This window comes from Temnothorax americanus, unplaced genomic scaffold (assembly GCF_048541705.1).
Source record: "Temnothorax americanus isolate GAGA-0224 unplaced genomic scaffold, ASM4854170v1 Scaffold29, whole genome shotgun sequence".
In the NCBI taxonomy this organism is placed as follows: domain Eukaryota; kingdom Metazoa; phylum Arthropoda; class Insecta; order Hymenoptera; family Formicidae; genus Temnothorax; species Temnothorax americanus.
Genome location: NW_027509432.1, coordinates 1,014,138 through 1,031,582, shown reverse-complemented (window position 1 = coordinate 1,031,582; position 17,445 = coordinate 1,014,138). Strand labels below are relative to the sequence as shown.

The following is a 17,445-nucleotide window of genomic DNA, read 5'->3' as shown; positions in this document are numbered from 1 at the left end:
AATTTCGATCTAACTAGTTTCGTTTTCACAAGTTTTCCTCGTTTACGTGCTTATTTCTCTTTTCTGGGCTGTGACACGCGGCATTTCTAATTCTCCATACCGTATCACGTTATCGTTATATTTACATATCTTGCTAACTTTCACAAATTTTATTAGTGATGATTACATGCATTACTATTTATACTATTTATAGGGTAAGAATTAAATAGCTGAGTCTATAATCTTTTAAATATTCTTATATGTCGTGTTGCGTTATTGCGTGAATATTTTGCAAACAGCATTTTTTAAAACAAAAAAGCATATAAATATCTTTTGTATATTATACTTATTTTATTATTATTATTATGTGAAAACTGCTCTCTTTCTGGGTACAAGCGCGGTATTCTGGTCTTACCGTTAAGCGTATAAATTGTATCTATTGTGGGACTTCTGCAGTTGAATAAAGATTGTTGCACCAGTACTCTTGCTCCCGCGTAATTTCTCAGAGTCATTCCATGAGGATTCGGTGGATGTGTAATCGAGGCAACGGTAATAGTTATACCGTAGGTCGCATACTGGTGCACAAATGTACACAGATTAAATTACATAATTGTGTAATACTAACCGCAAACAACTTTTACATTTCTCCGCGCACGAGTATGCCGTGCTTTATTTTTTTATTCGATTTTTTTGTGTAAATTAATTTAGCAAGCCACGCAATGAAACGAAAGACGAATTTTTATGAGATTTTCGTTAATTATAGAGAACGTGAAACCAACAGAAAATTTAATTTTAGAAATTTAGCGAACATAATTTATATATATATAAAAATATATTGTCAGGTTAAATTTATTTTGTGCTGAATGCAATGTTTAAGAAAAAACGGTATATCTATAACGATAAATTACACTTTACATATAAACTTATAATAAAGAGCGTTTTCCGGCAAATGACACGGATGACACAGTGAATCATTTCATCCTTTGTTTAACATTTGCAAACAAGGATGGAATGATTCACTGTGTTACACTGTGTCGCATGTGTCCCTTGTTGGAAAACGCCCAAAATCATAGCTTTTCCGAGGACATTTTTAAAATTAAATAATACGCATTTTCTAAATATTTTCTAAATTATTATATTTAAGTTATTGACTGATATCGTCGCTACACTTCTACCGACTCGGTGATAAAAATAATATAAAATTTCGCAAAATGTGGTCTACACGGGATGAGCTTTTATTGGTTTCACTGTAATATATTTTCAACGGATATTTATTATAACATTTTACAGATATTAATACCAACAGCATTACGATTCATTTAAATAATACAAATTGTATTCGCTTTTTGCATTTAAGCAGTCGCGAATATGATGAATTACGCGTGTTTTACATTAATTTTGAAAATGAAATGAGTAGAACAAAATTTTACATTTAATTCACGCTTCCTAAGTTTTCCAAGATCAATGTCGTTTGAGGATGTTTTCAGTTGTCATCAAGATACAAGCGATAGATTATTGTTATTCATTAATGTTAATTCGGGCTTGTTAATCATTACATCAGTTTACCTTCGACATTAAGTTAGTACAGTGTTATACATGTGTATAAAAATATGTTTTTAATTCCCTTTTATCTTAGAATTTCTCACTAAGATGATTATATCTCGATGGGTTCCTACTGAAATCACAAAAGTGGAAAGTTTTTTTTATTTTATGATTATTTTCTAATTTCTATGATCGAGATAATTGCTATCATTGCAACCATTAAAGCGTAACGAGATTTGATTACTCGAAAAGCGATATTCCGCGATAGCGTGTCGATTCTACTGCGAAGGTGTGATTAATAGATTTTTCGTGATGGACTTTTAATCTATGTTATTCACGACGATTTGGACGGAAACATTATTTCCCGTGGTAACGTTTTATTCGTTACCACTGGAAGCTTAATTGCAATTTTCGCACCGAAATAAAAGTCTCGCGTGTATGCGCGCTTCGACAAGCAAGATACATTTGCACGTGCGTGCGCGATTAGCTTTCTGTTCGTGCGATTACTCCAGTTGATCGTAATCGACGGAATAGATTGTAACGCAATTAACTACATCGCGACAGGCTGGGATCGGTAACGCAAAATTTGTAATACGAGTTTTCTTTGCAGGCGGTGTATAGAGAAATTTCGACATAATTTTCGTGGCGATAATTTAATATCGACGCGACAATTTTTTTTATTTTTTAATTGATTTTAATTGTTTGTTTATCATACAGATATTAATTTATCAACAAGCTATGCTCAGTTCGTAAATCTCGCCGTATTTTAAACATTTTGTACAATTATAAGTATAACATTTCGTGATTCTGCATCGCTATAAAATGCTCGAAGGGTAATGTGTTATTCGTAATTTAAATTGCAGAGTTTATCGCGGAAATGGTATCCGAGTATATTGCAGCTACAAAATTGTTAATTGCAAAATTATTTTATAATATATACGAGGTCGAAAAAAGCTGAATTACGCGTTATTTAAACGTAACTTCATCGTGAATAATTATCTAAAATTAAAATCATATTTTGGTCGTTTGCCACGTGAGACATGATATAACATATTGTTGTGATCACGATAATTGTTGTATAATAGGTCTGTAGATAAACCGGTGTTTATTACAGAGAAACAATATTAACCTGACAATAATCTAATTTTGCCTACTCTGAAAGTTTAATTGTTGCAAGTCGCTGCACTCGTGTGGATGTAATTAATAAGCTTCCGCGCTCGGATGCATCCCTGTCATCTCTTAGGATTTTCTGGTACAAAGGGTGAAATGGTTTGTAATAACTGCGGAATTAAATTTACGGACGCTGAAAATGGAACAGTGCTGACTCCTTATCTTCCTATTTATCCACGCGAACTGCGGATTTGCGTTGGATATTATTACAGAATTTGTTGTTTTGTTGAAATAATAAATTCCACAAATATGTAATTTTCCAACTGCATTATCCAGTGCTGTTTGTACCTCACATTGAGATTAAAGTTATGATAACTTTAGTTTATAAAGAATAGTAAATAAGAACTTGTTTTGTTGTATATAATAACGTCTTACATTATCACAAAGAAAGTTTTAGATTGATTTAGATTTTGTAAATAAATTGCTTCGCTTATTATATGGATACACATTGTACATATAATATATATATATATATATATATATATATATATACATAAATTTTTTCGAAATTTTTACTGACTTTGTTCCGTGAAGCGGACCGCGTTTTAATTTACTATTACAATATTATTAAAGTGCTTAATAACCATGTCACGTGCAGAAATTGTATTTGCGATACAAATAGAATTCAAAGGCGGCACTGAAATTGAATCACTCCCCTGAAAATTACTACGGGCTGTATGAACTTATCACGACATAACCGATACAATTGTCGCGAAGGGAACAATTTTTGCCGACCTCAATCCAAGAACATTGCCGCGTTGCATGTGTGCATGTAGATGATTTAATGTGGATGTACTTGCTTGTTCCAATTAAGGCGTCCATCGGACAAATATGTGTCACGGGTCATCGATATAAAACCAGGACGATGAGCAAACACAGTAGATCAACGAGCCGGCTTGAGAAATATTACTTTATACAAAGATGATTATTTTGCCAGCTCCCTTTGTCTAATGGCACATATGTCAGTTTTTATCTCAAAGAGACGGCGATTATTTGAAAATGAAACATCAGCACTTCGAACAATCGAGATATATACCAAGTGACGAGGTTAATCTTCACGGTTGCTCGAGTGCGGCTTCCTTTATCACTCCGTATTAATCTAACATGCCGACACCTCTGTCTCAAATTGTTCTTGGACGCGTCCCCGTTTTACAGATTCAAAGTACTCGTTGCTACTTCATTACTGCACGCGCCTTTGTAATAAAGCACTCATATACAAATGCTCTGCACGTATGATGAAGACGAATCGCTGACCTAGAAAGAATGTCTCATCGCTATAGCGTTACGAAATAAGTTTGTACTTGTAGGCCTTTAAAAAATTGCGATTTTAATTCTGAAATAGCGAGGTTTTTATATAGAGGAATAAAGTAAAGTATACATATTTCGGATCAGATCCTAATTCGGATCAGCAAATTTGAAATGCCTCTCTAACCGACTGCACCTATCATATGTGGATTTTGTTCACTAATTGTCTATAGCTATAAGGGATAGCTATAGACACAATATTGAAAAAAATCCACATATGATAAATTATACAGTCGGCTAGAGAGGAATTTCAAATTTGCTGATCCAAATTAGAATATGATCCGAAATATGCACTTTACCCTATAACGATACGAATACTTTAAATGCCTGACATCGACATTTATATTATACATAAAGCTAAGCGTTTTAGCATTCACGCGTATATACGAACATGAAATATTTCTTGAGATAGTTTCGACATCATCTTATATTCAATGTGGACTAGCTCATCGCACTTTATATCTAGCTAGAGGTACGAATGAAAGTTCTGAAAGTCATAGAGAACAACTTTGAGCGCTTTCGACGCGTGCAATTGCAATGGTAGTTCAACTAGGACTGCCATATGTCGCACGTGTTAGCCGTGATGCTAGTAACAGTTAGTCATTTTCGCGCTCGCGTGAATTCTGCTCAAAGTGATCACGTTCGTCGTCTCGTATTAATTTGACGTTACGTGCAGAGAGAGAGAGAGAGAGAGAGAGAGGGGGGGGAGGAAAAAGATCTCTTCGTTGTCGGTCCTTCGTCAAACACACGTTAGGTTTGCGCGAAGTGCGATCGGCACGCAAGTTACAGCTGCTTTTTACGCGGGATTACCGCACGTCCACATATAGCGTACGTCTGCACCGTAATTTGCGTGGAATGCACACGAGGAGAAACATGTTGCGTATCCGATCCGACGGAATCGTTTTCAATACCCGTTACACGCCGCCAATGCTCGTCGTTTGTGTGTCGACGTTGTCCTGTTCGCGTCGCGGTCGTCGAATCGCGAATTTCGAATTCGTAATGACGCGACGTCTTGATGAGGGAAATTAATGCTATTAGTTGTTAAAGAGATATGCTAATTGGATTAAATATTCGTACTATTTCGACGCTATAGAAGCGCGGCATGGTAATCTCTCCGATATATAAATTATATACTCTCATACAAAGATATATATGTCAGAAAAAAGTATTTCTATTTGTTATATTTTTAAAATTATTATAAATGTAAAAAAGTTATTAAAAAAATATGTCACGATTATTTTTAACTATTTTTTTGCGGATTTTTAAATCCTGGAGACACTATTTTCAACACTTCAAATTTGATATTTTTCTTATTTGTACTTTTGTATAACATCATTTGTTGAGGAAATTTGTTTGCTACCAAAGTCGCCGAGATATGCAGCTATAACACTCTAGCAAATCATTTTAAATATATCGTTTTGTTGGACTTTAGATCAAACTTCAGAAATCTATTATGTATGACGTAGTATTATGTATATTCTATAGAACATCTTTTTATAATTAAACTTTATACTTTCCTTTTTTGATAAGTGCTTTAAATAATATTCTAAATTAGTAAATCTATTAAAGATTTGTCGGAGCAATTTAAGATTCGTCGTGAATTTAAGAATTTAAAGGGAATATAATTTTTAAAATTGTATGTCCTAAAATGAAACCTTATAAGAAACTGAAGTAGCTATCAAATTGATACGCTTATGTACCTATAAATATAGACATCAGAGGTTCCGTCAACTATAGTATTCCAAGTTATATGTCTTCATAACTATACATGAAATTGGATTCCTATATCGGTATCTAGTCGAACGAGATACCGAGATCGAAATAAAATGGCTAATCTAAGCGAACGGATAAGAAAAAAGAATCAGGGATGAAGCGCCCGCGCGAGAAAAGAGGTCGATAAAAATATATTTATAAATACCCGTGTATATGTATTTCGACGGAATGTACGTGGTATTTCATGTGCGCGATTGATAAGTAGAAAAGAAGAAAAAAGGTTCTCATTCTCAAGTTATCGATATGACTGGTATTATATGCGGTATAGCGTATGTCGCGCGATGCAGCGACCATTTGCGAAGATGGTTCCACTTATCTGTAGCCCCGTTGCCTTGATGTCTCATAAGATGCCTTTCTTTCTTTCATTCTCGCCACTATTTACGTCTCCATCGAGATATCTTGGCTTGATTGTACGTTCTGGCATCTTTAAGTCATTGAAATTTGATCGAGATTGCATTACTCTTGGCGCGCCGCGTCATTATCTTTCGACTGGCCTGAACGATCGAGCGGTAAAGCGGCGCTTGACTTTCTCCGTGAAACTTTAAAACATGCCCGAACACGGCACAGCCTCATCCAATTTGTTTGCGGAGAATTTGTCGGAATTTTTCGTCCGTCGAGTAATTTGCATGCGTCGGGAATGCAATAATGATCACGATGAAATCGCAGTGCTCTAGAAAGATGCCAATCGATTTGCCGCAACGATGCTGCAACATCTGTTAATAAAGATATTAACTCTAGTATACCTTTAAAAAGACGAACGTAAAACAATATATCTCTAAATATGGAAAAATACATAAACAAAAACAAGGAAAAAACATTAAATCATAATATTATTAATAAATAATATTTAATTAAGTATTTTTTTTTATTAATTAGCGTTTATCCTTTCTAGCAATATTATTAAAATTATCTCTTACATATCATTGCTTTACAACTTTACATAATTGACACGTATAACACGTAATTATATTACTTAAATAAGTTATCTGAATTTTTTTTGAACTTAATAAATTTTAGAAAAACTTTTATATACCTTTCTTTTGCGTTGACGATTAGAACACTGTTTTTTAAAATAATTTTTATTGTTTTTTATTGTTAAAATAATTTTTTGTTTATATGCCCGAAAAAGGCAGCAGAAATAATTTAATTTTTCATTAATATATAAAAGTCGGATATTTTAAATACACTTTAAAAATGCATGTTTTAGAGTATTAGATAGCCATTTGGACATTATTTCCTCGTCCAATATATAATCATTTCGAGCTCGATACGTACAATAATTAACATTGCATCTCAACAATGGTTTATACGTCATGTCAGTTTACTGATATGTTAATTTGTGAGCGCTTAATTAATACAATACGAAAGTAATCCCGTTAGATCGCTTGTAATCGCGTATAACAGCGTAACGCATCGAGCCATATCTCGATGAAGCAAACTCGATACTCGTGGCTTGAACGAGAACGCTCGATAAACGAGACCGTGTGTATTTCGCCGGCATTAAATCCGCAGGGTAACAAGCGCAATCCCTTGCACTCGCTCTGGTTAACCCGAGTTTGATTAACACGAGGGAATGCAAATTGCAGCGTACAAGTGATCAAGACGGGTGCTTATAATTTACTTCGAAACAAGCGGGGAATCCACGTGGGGAAGGATAGCAAAAAAGAGAAGCGACACAGTTATTACAGATACCTGATCTCACCGATCTCCTGCTTTCTCTCAATTATAGGTTTTCCGATGAATCTGGAGCCAGGCTTTTTTTCTCTTGTAATCTGACAAGACGTCATTTTTTTTAACCTGATATAAAAATCTGACGTTTTATGTTTGTTCGAAAAAAAATAATATTTTTTCTGTTGAATTTGCAATGTACCATTTCGACCGTATCTATTTTTTAACTGTGTCTACAAATATTTTGACACGTGTATCCTGTATTTTTAATATAACGTTAACATTATGTGTTTACTAAATTTGATTCAGCATGTAAATTATTTCTATAACAGACAGGCATTGTGCGAGTTGATTGAATTTATTTAGATATTTTTGGAAATAGTTTATTATTGTTTATTCATTTTTACACCAAAATTGTATATTTCTACAAGCAAATAATAAATACATCTGCTTTACAATGCTTACATTATTAGTGACTTGTTATTGCAAATATAAGTACATGTGGGCGGTAAACGCGTCAGTGGTAATTTTAGTATATGTAATTATTTAAAACACACTTATAAAATGTTATATATATATATATATATATATTTATTTATTTATTACATGGCTTTGTGTGTAACAAAGACATCAGAAATATAGGAAATAAGACTAGCAGCTGTGCGAGAAAGCTTCCCAAAAAACTTGTAGATACGGTCGTAAATGCATTATGCAGTACACTGGAAATGCTCGAAAAAACTCACCGGTGAAAATGAAGAGCGACGCGAGCTAGACATTAATTCCGGTCGTTATGCATTCGGCGCGCCCAACGGACTTTTGAATATTTACGCTCTGGCATACACATTTAACTGCGAATGGACGGCGACGTGGGTAGTGAACGTGTAAATCACGAGCGAAGTCTTGCAGAGAAGCCGAAATTGTGAAGTACGTACTTTTTGCCGAACGTCCGTGCGATCTTTGAACCGGAAATTTTCGAGAGAGGATCGGTGATAGCCCGGTGCGATAGCGATTCGAAGTTTTGTCGCAAATGGTTCGCTGCGTACGAACTATTTGAGAGTCAGAATGAATAGCGTTTGTTATACAGTCCCGAGTATTTGTGCAACGTTTAATACAAGTTGTTTGAAAGGATTCCATAATAGTTCAAAAATTATATGACATATATATATAATATTCTAAAAATATTTTTCATAATCCTCGGATACACAAATTATTAGATTTTAAAGAAGAATATTAAATACAATTAAGTGAAACATATTTCCAGCTTATTAACTGTGCGTCGATTCTTTGTCGAACTTAAAACACAGTTTTTTTTATTAGAACGTAAAATTTCCTACCCCTTATTTAGCAATTTTTGATTAGCCGCGGCATTAATAAAGCTAATATAAATGATATATTCGATTTGATGTATTTGATCGAATAATTATTTGTATTATTAAAAATTTTGAGGACAACTACTTAACATATATAATAATACCGTGTCTGCTCTTTTTATAATATGTAAGAGCTGTGCAATTGTCATATATATTATACAATTCTAAAGCCGGCTTATATATAGAAAATAGGAAATGAGAACTTGGCAAACGCGCTAGCAGGTTTTTCATCATCCATCATTACGTTTGGCGCGCAGGGTGAGTTTGATTCGTGGCCACGTACAATGCTTTAACTAGGAAAGCAAGGGGTGAATATTTTTAAAAACCGCGACCGTAAGTTAAGCACGCTGTACAGAGAGAAACGCACAGATAATATTGATTTTTTAGTTATGTATAGATACTGGTTGCAGTAAATGCTGTCGGGGTCTTTGTTACCGTTAAAGACGCGGCCCCGCCTATATGTACATATAAATATTTTTCAAAGCAAGCCGTAAGTTAGCGCACCAGGACGGTGTACTTTACTTTCATCCTTTTTAATGTCGTTGATAATTCGAACAGATGCCACGAACAATATATGCGTCCCCTGCGATTGATAGCGCCTACTTGTTATTCCTATAGTTATCTGAGTCTCACCCTCGTATATTTGAGATGTCACAACTGCTATTTTTCTCCTGTTTTCTCTTGAATTTTGATTTTTTATAGCCATAAATTTTATATTTTACCCATATGTTTTTGAGTTAAGTAACAAAAATATGTTTAAAGTTTTGCTTGAAAGATTAACGAGATGTAGTATTTTATACTTTGCAGTATTAGTCAATATAAAAATAGGATATTGCGACGCTTTGAATAAGATTTCGTAAGGTAACATCAAATCTCTCGAATCTCGCAGTGATATGCACAACACTGTGTGTGTATCTGTATTTGAGTTTTGATCAATTAAGTAAGCATATGGCTACAGACGCGAATTGATCGGTTACTGACGGCGTATTATAATAGATGAAAGGTCCAATTGTAACACTATAGGCAAGGGTATTGATAGTTTAGAAACTGTTTATATAGGGTAAGCAGGGGCTATTTGAGTCAGTTAAAAAAAAAATCAGATACAGAATTTTCAAGACAGAAATAAACTTCAATTTTTAGGGTAGAGAGAGGTTTTTTACTCATGCACCGGGCTTTTTAGCTTTTTGTCTCGAAAATTATTTATCAAATTTTTTCTTTAATTGACTTAAATAGTTCCTGCCTACCCTATACTACAAGTATGAAAATGTGTGTGAATTATTTTAAGATTTAGATGTGTATTTGCGCGTACACCGTGCTCTGCCCCTGTTCCTATAGTCTTCAAAACTTTAAGGGCCATTGACTGTTCCGTCGAGCATCCAATTCATCAACAAAACAATCATTCAAACTTATCTTCTCGAGTTATCGGGGCAAGGGATTGCATCGTTAATGTAAATCGAAAAGTTTGGATGTAATGCCTTTGACGTCATCAAATAAAATACTTATTTCTCTATTCTGCTTATATAAAATAATTGTTAGATTAATGTTAAATTAAATAAAATTAATATTTTTTGGTTTATGTGTGCACGACTTATCTTTTTTAAAAAGTTTTATTTTAAAGATTAATGCAAGCTTTTTGAGTGTCTTTAATTTTAATAGTTGGCAAAAATAGGAAATATGAAAACGTGGGCGTGTTCGCGAAGTAATATGATCGTATTTTTACTTCGCAGTATACTGCGCTGAAATATTCAACAATAACAAATACATGACATATTCGTAACAATGTACTGCCGTACAATATGTCTATTACTCGAGTCGGTCGGTGCACTTGTTTGGTCACGTATATTTCTTGGATATATGCATAAATTACGATTGCCGTGTTATTCTTGATCTTAGATATACCTACATGAATTCCATCTTCTGGATTTCTTTTTTCGCGACGGGATTTTAAAAAATCGTAAAAGCGTTAAAATCAAGTCTCGAAGATTGTCTTATTGGTGATGAATAATCGGAAAAGTCGCGAATATTTTATTCCGAGAAATGTATCACATTGAATTACAGAGATGAGAAGGATAAATTTTATTGATAACAGCAGACGTATTCTTGGCAGTGAGAATTCCCTCTCTCTCCCTAATGCATTAATCGCACTGGAAACGAGAGTATTACTTGTTGTCTAACGTTTAGCGCGCAAAAGTACGGCGAACTATCGCTCTTCTCAAAGGCAATTTATGCATACCTATATTATCTCATTTTCAACATCTCATAGGTTCAAGAATTCTTAAGCGTCATAATTTTCAGCAAAATTAATGACATTTCCAAAAGTCTTGAACTTATACATCTATTATTTTCGAATTTTGTAGCAAAGTTTATTTCCATCTATTATGCGGTAACTTAAAAATTTAATTGATACGATTATTAATGATGATAATTGTATGATTAACAAATTTATTTGTTTGACTCGTTAATATACAATTGTAGTTACAATTCGACGACCAGTGCGAATTTTGGGCGCGATTGTGCGCGTCCGATAAATCAAATTTTATAGTACAAATAATTACAATGTGATTGGGATTTCCAAATCTAGCATTTTTTTTCTGTTGATAAAAAAAGAATATCGATAGAATTCATCTTTTACTGAAATAGCTTGGCTGTATATTCGGAAAAATCGCGGGTAAATTTTACATATCAATATCTGTAAACCGTTACATATCTCTAAGCAAAGATTCAGTGACATTCCTATATCAAACGTCATGTCGGCAGAGCGCGTTTTACGCGACACGGACATGTTTAATCTTCTGAAGTAATAGCACCGCAGGATTATATTCCTGACATATCGCGACGTCAAATAAAATGCGTTTTAGCTGTGCAGTAGCGCAGTTTCGGGTGTTTGCGCTATTTGTTACACGGAAATGCGCCAGAAACAGTATTACAATTCGCGTGATTGACGATTCCAGCTGCCGCGTTTACTTTTCATTTTCAATCTCTTATGATTTCTATACGCCCTCTCTCTCTCTCTCTCTTTCTTGCTCGTTTGAGACCTGCAGAAATAGGTTGCAAAGCGAAGCGAGGGGCACGTTATGTGTCGTGGACGACGAGGCTTCTGATCGATAGGGTCTAAACCGCCCCTACCAGGTAGCCCCATACTAACGCTATTCACATACCATAACCCACACATACACACCGTGTTTACCAACACTCTCGCGTTGGTGTGCATAATGCGACATACGTAAATATACGAGGGGCAGCAGGAGGATATCGGTGTAACCAGCGGCGAGAAAGCGCGCGACTCGTGTTTGCCGACGTGAACTCGCAAAACGATACACCTGTCAATACCTTCTGTACATAGTACGATCACTTCTTCTTTTCCTTTGGAAGCGGACATGCAGAGCATTTCGTGCTCTCCGCATGACCGCTTTTCGGGTTAAATGCAGATTTTTGCATTAATTTTATACGGAAACATTAATTTTTTTCTTATATATTTTTGTTGAGAAAAATTCACTCTACCGTGCGAGTAATGTTTCATGGCTTGTTTGCCATGAAACATTACTCGGATAAATCAGCTGGAGATTATGTCGGATGCTTTGTTGAAGTTTCCTTTTGTTTCCTCAAACGAGGAAACATGAGTTACACTATTGTTTCGCGGAACGACTCCTTTTACGAGGATGGAAAACACGAAAAATTGGCGAGGAAAATTCAAACGGATTGCGATCGAGGATGTTTCTCCAACTCAACTATTTCTCTCGTCTTACATAGATGATGAATAAGCGACATATGTGACAATCCTATTCAAATATAGAGATGAGATCATATCGCGAAATTTTGTCGACGTCGTCGCGGAACGTCAACAAATTTCTTCCTTTTGACGTCTTGCTTCCGCGTGGGGATTCGGTCTTTCTTCCTTAACGTTTTCGCGACGAGATCACGTTCCGTCGAGATGTAGCCTGCTTTCTATTGCGAGAATCTCTACGCGCGATGTCACTTACAATTAGTCGCGTATCTCAGCGCAGTTTAACATTCTCGGTGGTTTAATTGCTTCTAATTTAGCATACATTTGCCCAACAATTCTGACGAATTCCCTTTGTCTACTTTTGTCAATGGCACAGAGAGTTTATTCTCTTCGTGCATCGCATGTTAAACACACGTACGTGTATATAGGTACGTGTGTTACACATACGGTTGTCTTCCGAAGAGAGTACGTATAGTTCTCTGCGAAGTTCCCTTCATATAGTCAATATTTATCTACCTAGTGTGTGTGTGTGTGTGCTAATACGATGTAGGTAACCCAGTTCGAAGGTAATCACATATAAAGCGAAAGCCAACGAACTGTGCAGAGAATGCTTATGATCTCGTAATGATGCGTAGATTAGTCATAAATACGCAATCGATATAAATACGGGCATAAAGACTGCGGACTACGTGAACGTAATTTCACGCGTAATTTCTTTTATGATTGCTATCGCTTACCTATATTTCCTTAATTATCTCTTCTTAAATCGCATTACTTAATCATATGACAAACACTCTCAAAGGAAATTTAAAAAATGCTTATTTCTAATAATTTTATACATTTTACATTCGCTTAATGGAACTTTGTGAATCATGATCAAGTTTTGTTTTGTACTAAGAAAAAAGATTTACGTCTTATTATTAGTATTTATTCCCTTTCGCAGCAGCACAGGCATGTTTTGCTTAGGTACTTCGTGCTTATTTCGTATTATAGTTTTTCTGAAAACTCGTGTTTATGTAACACATTTCGAATTTACGTCGAGGAACCAGCAACCTCGCGGAAATATAAATCCTTATTCCGCGGCATCCCGAAGTGCGCGTTCGAGTTTTTTGTTTCCGACAGGTTTATCCTCGCGAGCTAAATCCATACCGGCTAGACGAGCAACGTCGTCTACTGACGTTCCGAGAAGCTAAGAGAATCGTTCCAAGTGTATGTATATGAGATCAAAATGCGGAATTGATTAATCGGACGCGACGTATATCCAGCAGTATCGATCGCGGCCAAGCAACGTTTTCATCTTCGCCGCGGAGCGAATTCGCTCGCTTCATTCATACCGCGCATATTTCCTGCGCTATCTCGCCTCAGGAGCATGCGTAATTACGAGGTTACCTCCGTGCATTCAGAGTTTAACCTACCTGCCTGCCTGCCTGCCTGCTGCTGGCGGCATTATAAGCCGGTATAATATTGGCAACCTCGTTCCGAATCAAGGCGGCGCGGCGGTTCGGTCGGCGAACAGGACCAATCGAGAACGTTTGCGGTCGGTGAATGACTGAGTCGAACGGTGCGCTTGTCAAAGCGCACACCCGATATATAAACGTCGCCGCGTATTTACGTATATAACGTGCATGCGTTGCACGTTTGTGTGCGTGTGTGTGTGTTGTGTGTATGCAAACACCGGCGCGCGACAACGCGTGTATATATATACACGTGCGCCTAGGGCGATGGTTACGAGGGATACCTTGCCGTCCGATCGCGTCCGTCCGTCCCGCATAGGCTATACAGGCGGGGTGTGACAGATTTCACGGGACGACGAGCTAACGAAAAACTAGTCGGCTGTGAGGTGACGAGAGGGCAGAGACTATCATCCACCTTTCCCGTAACCGCGTCCCTCTTCTTCCCTCGACACCCTCACCACTTCTCTCCCTCCTCTCCCAGGACACCCCTCTCGCTGACAGCCGCACCCGGTCGCTTTTATCCGACATTCCAACCACCGCCGGCTGCCACGAGCCAGACGCTCGAAGTATCCGGCCGGAGAAATATCGCCCGGCTCTATCACAGGCCTGCAACTGTTGCCTTGGTCGTGGTCGAGATCTTCGAGTGAGTTATTATCGGATCGCAGTGCGAGCGCGCTTTCATGGGACTCTCCTACCCTCCCTCCCTTTTTTTAATGTATGAGCATTGATTTTGATGTATCAGGGATACTGATGGGAGACGCGGGACCATTCGACTAGCATGTTTCTGTGTCTATATTACAGACTAGCGAAATATTCTTATTATTTTAACTGCGATCTCCCCGACGCTTTCCCTGACCAAACGTTATCTCAGATGAAATCGCGAATAAACCAACAAAGAATGAAAATCCGAAAGAACGGCGACACGTAAGAGAAACCGGCGACATTTATTACGGCACGATCGTGCAATCATTTCAGATAAATACGGGTGACACTGATCCGGTTATTTATATGACGAACAGTAAGATAAACTGAATGTCAAGAATTTGACGGGAGTTTCTTAACTCTACCCGAGGGGATTTAGCCAGGGTCCTCGTTAAATCTTTCGTCCCTTTCTTAATTCCCTGCTCTCTCGTCCGAGAGTCCGAGACCCCCCCGCGCGAGCTCGTTCTAATGAGGATCCTTGTTGCGCAGTAGAAAAAGGTGTCGACACGTTCGGGACACATCGTAAGCCGGCCTCTCGCTCGCAAGTAGTAAAGGCCTTTACGATCCGCCCGGTTCGGTAATTAGAGAAACGTCCGCGCGCTTCTCTCTCCGTCCGTTTTCTCTCAACGCTCGCGCCATTTATTTTGTTTCGCCGAGTGGATTTGTTACAAGAGTCACGGCTGCTTACTCTGTGACAAGTTAAGATCGTTTAAAGTAGCTTTCAGTGGTGCGCAAAATGCAGACAGCTGTCCCGGCTTTCCATGCGTTTAACGTTATTCAATATTCAATGCGCTGACGTGCAATTTTGCACGGAGAATTCTATGGGCATTGGAGAGAAGCGCGTACAATGTTTTTTTGCGGTATACGGATTGAATAGGAGAAACCGAGTTAAAATGTTCATACGCTTCGCGTTATATATTTAATTGAGTTAAATGTGCAATTTCTTACCATTTTTTTAGTTTACGTAGTTTTAGATTACGTATATAGAACTGGAGCTGTACGTATGTGTGCGTATATACACACATTTTTCTTTTTAGAAGAATGTTTTTACAAAAGAAATGTGAGAAAATTGTTAAGCGGCCTTATCAGGAGTATACAAGTATTCGTCCATTCTAAAATCATGTGCTTTGATTCTTGATACTTTCGAGAGATCGGTATTTAGCGCGTTATATAGTGTCGTAGCATCTAACCGAACTGCGTTTAGTAGCAAGCAGGAATTTCGGTATGGCGCGGCGGTTTGTCGTACAGGTGACAGCCGTTCGATCAACGTTTCGGGTCCCCAACACACGTAGAGCCCTTTGTACACGCAATAAGTCTATCGGGTGTCGTACGGGAGTGTCGTAGCGGTCTCTTGCGATTCAGATTCCGTGTGTCAATATGTAACTACGTGAAATGAAGCTCCGCTTGATTTATTAATCGATACGTTATACCTGCTCCAGAATCTTGCACCATGGCAAACACGAACATGATTGAGTCCCGGGAAGATTGGGAATTATAATTGAAAGTGGTACGTCGTACACGCGTGAAGAAATATGTGCATATACGCCCGCGCGGAGATATCTCTTTTTTATTTTATTACAAATAATACTAATGTTAAATAAAAATGCCGGAAGAAGATAATCAGCAACGTTAATTTAAAAAATGCGTCTTCTTAAAGTCCCACGCAAACCCGTACGATTAAAAAATTCATTAAAAATTAAAATTTTTTAAAATTATTTTAGCGACAATTACAATTTTGTTTCTCTGCATTTTATCTTTTTTTATAAATTCATTAAATATCGTAATGTTCCTGTGAAATGTTTTACGCTTATTCATGTAATGTTTCGCAGCCTCACAACCTCGAACGAGAGATCGATCGCTGTTCATCGACACTCGTGCGCGCATCGGGGAACACCTGTGCTCTTTATTTGCCGGAGGGAAAAGTTCGCGGACATATAATCTACGATCCGATTCATTTTCCCTCCTCATTCATTTTGCGACGCCCCGTTATCAGTCGGGCGGCAGCTCGCGACTTTCGTCGAGCGCATTATCGCTTCTCGCAGTGTGCACGCTTTGAAAAACTAAAAAATCGGCGGGGGGATCGTCGTAATTCCGCTGGGTGAGATTAGAGAGTCGCTGCCCGAGGGATTTTACCGGAGGGGTGGGAGCTGCATGCCGCCCCGAGCGAGCGAGCCGAAGTTTGCACGAGTGCCTGCGACCCGTGTTCGCGTCCCGTGTTCGCGTTCTTCTTATCGATCATTCTCAAGCTCGTGTTCTCGACTGCATCTGGCATCTCTGTGCTTTTTCCTCCCCTTTCGCTTAGCTCGCGGCATAACTTTCGTAATTTCAAAATCGAGTCTGCTTCTCCATCGTGATCTCCTTGTCACAAATAGGGATCAGTCGTCTAACACGAGACGCGGGCAGTTTCGAGAGTTGGCCGCGTTGATTTAAACTTCGCGAACTACTTTCCAAGTATAATTTGCGAAAATCAAGAACATTATAAAAATTAATAAGCTGTGAAACCTTTACTAGGGAAAACTAGGAAAAAGCGTTTTTGTTCTTTACGTTTGTATAACGTGAAATTGGTTTTGCATTAGAAATGGCATATAGATATTGACTGAATTGACTCTGGGATTAAATGCTCGTCCGCTTGAAGCATATTTTCATAGCCGTAACATTTTTACAGCTGTCTGCTACATATCTTCGGTTTATATGGAAGAATTTTACGATATCCTCCGCGGCGTTTATATTTCTTTGGCATTTTATATTCGAATAAATT

At 37.4% G+C, this 17,445-nt stretch overlaps 1 protein-coding gene across 1 annotated transcript in view; it reads right to left on the bottom strand.

The window, feature by feature from the left end:
* LOC143899958 (uncharacterized) overlaps positions 1–14,626 on the bottom strand; it is a 39,721-nt gene extending 25,095 nt beyond the window's left edge. The window contains exon 1 of the mRNA XM_077410804.1: positions 13,947–14,626. The gene's annotated coding sequence lies outside the window, so the exon portion shown is untranslated. The remainder of the gene's footprint in view (positions 1–13,946) is intronic.
* Between the last annotated feature and the right edge of the window lie 2,819 nt (positions 14,627–17,445).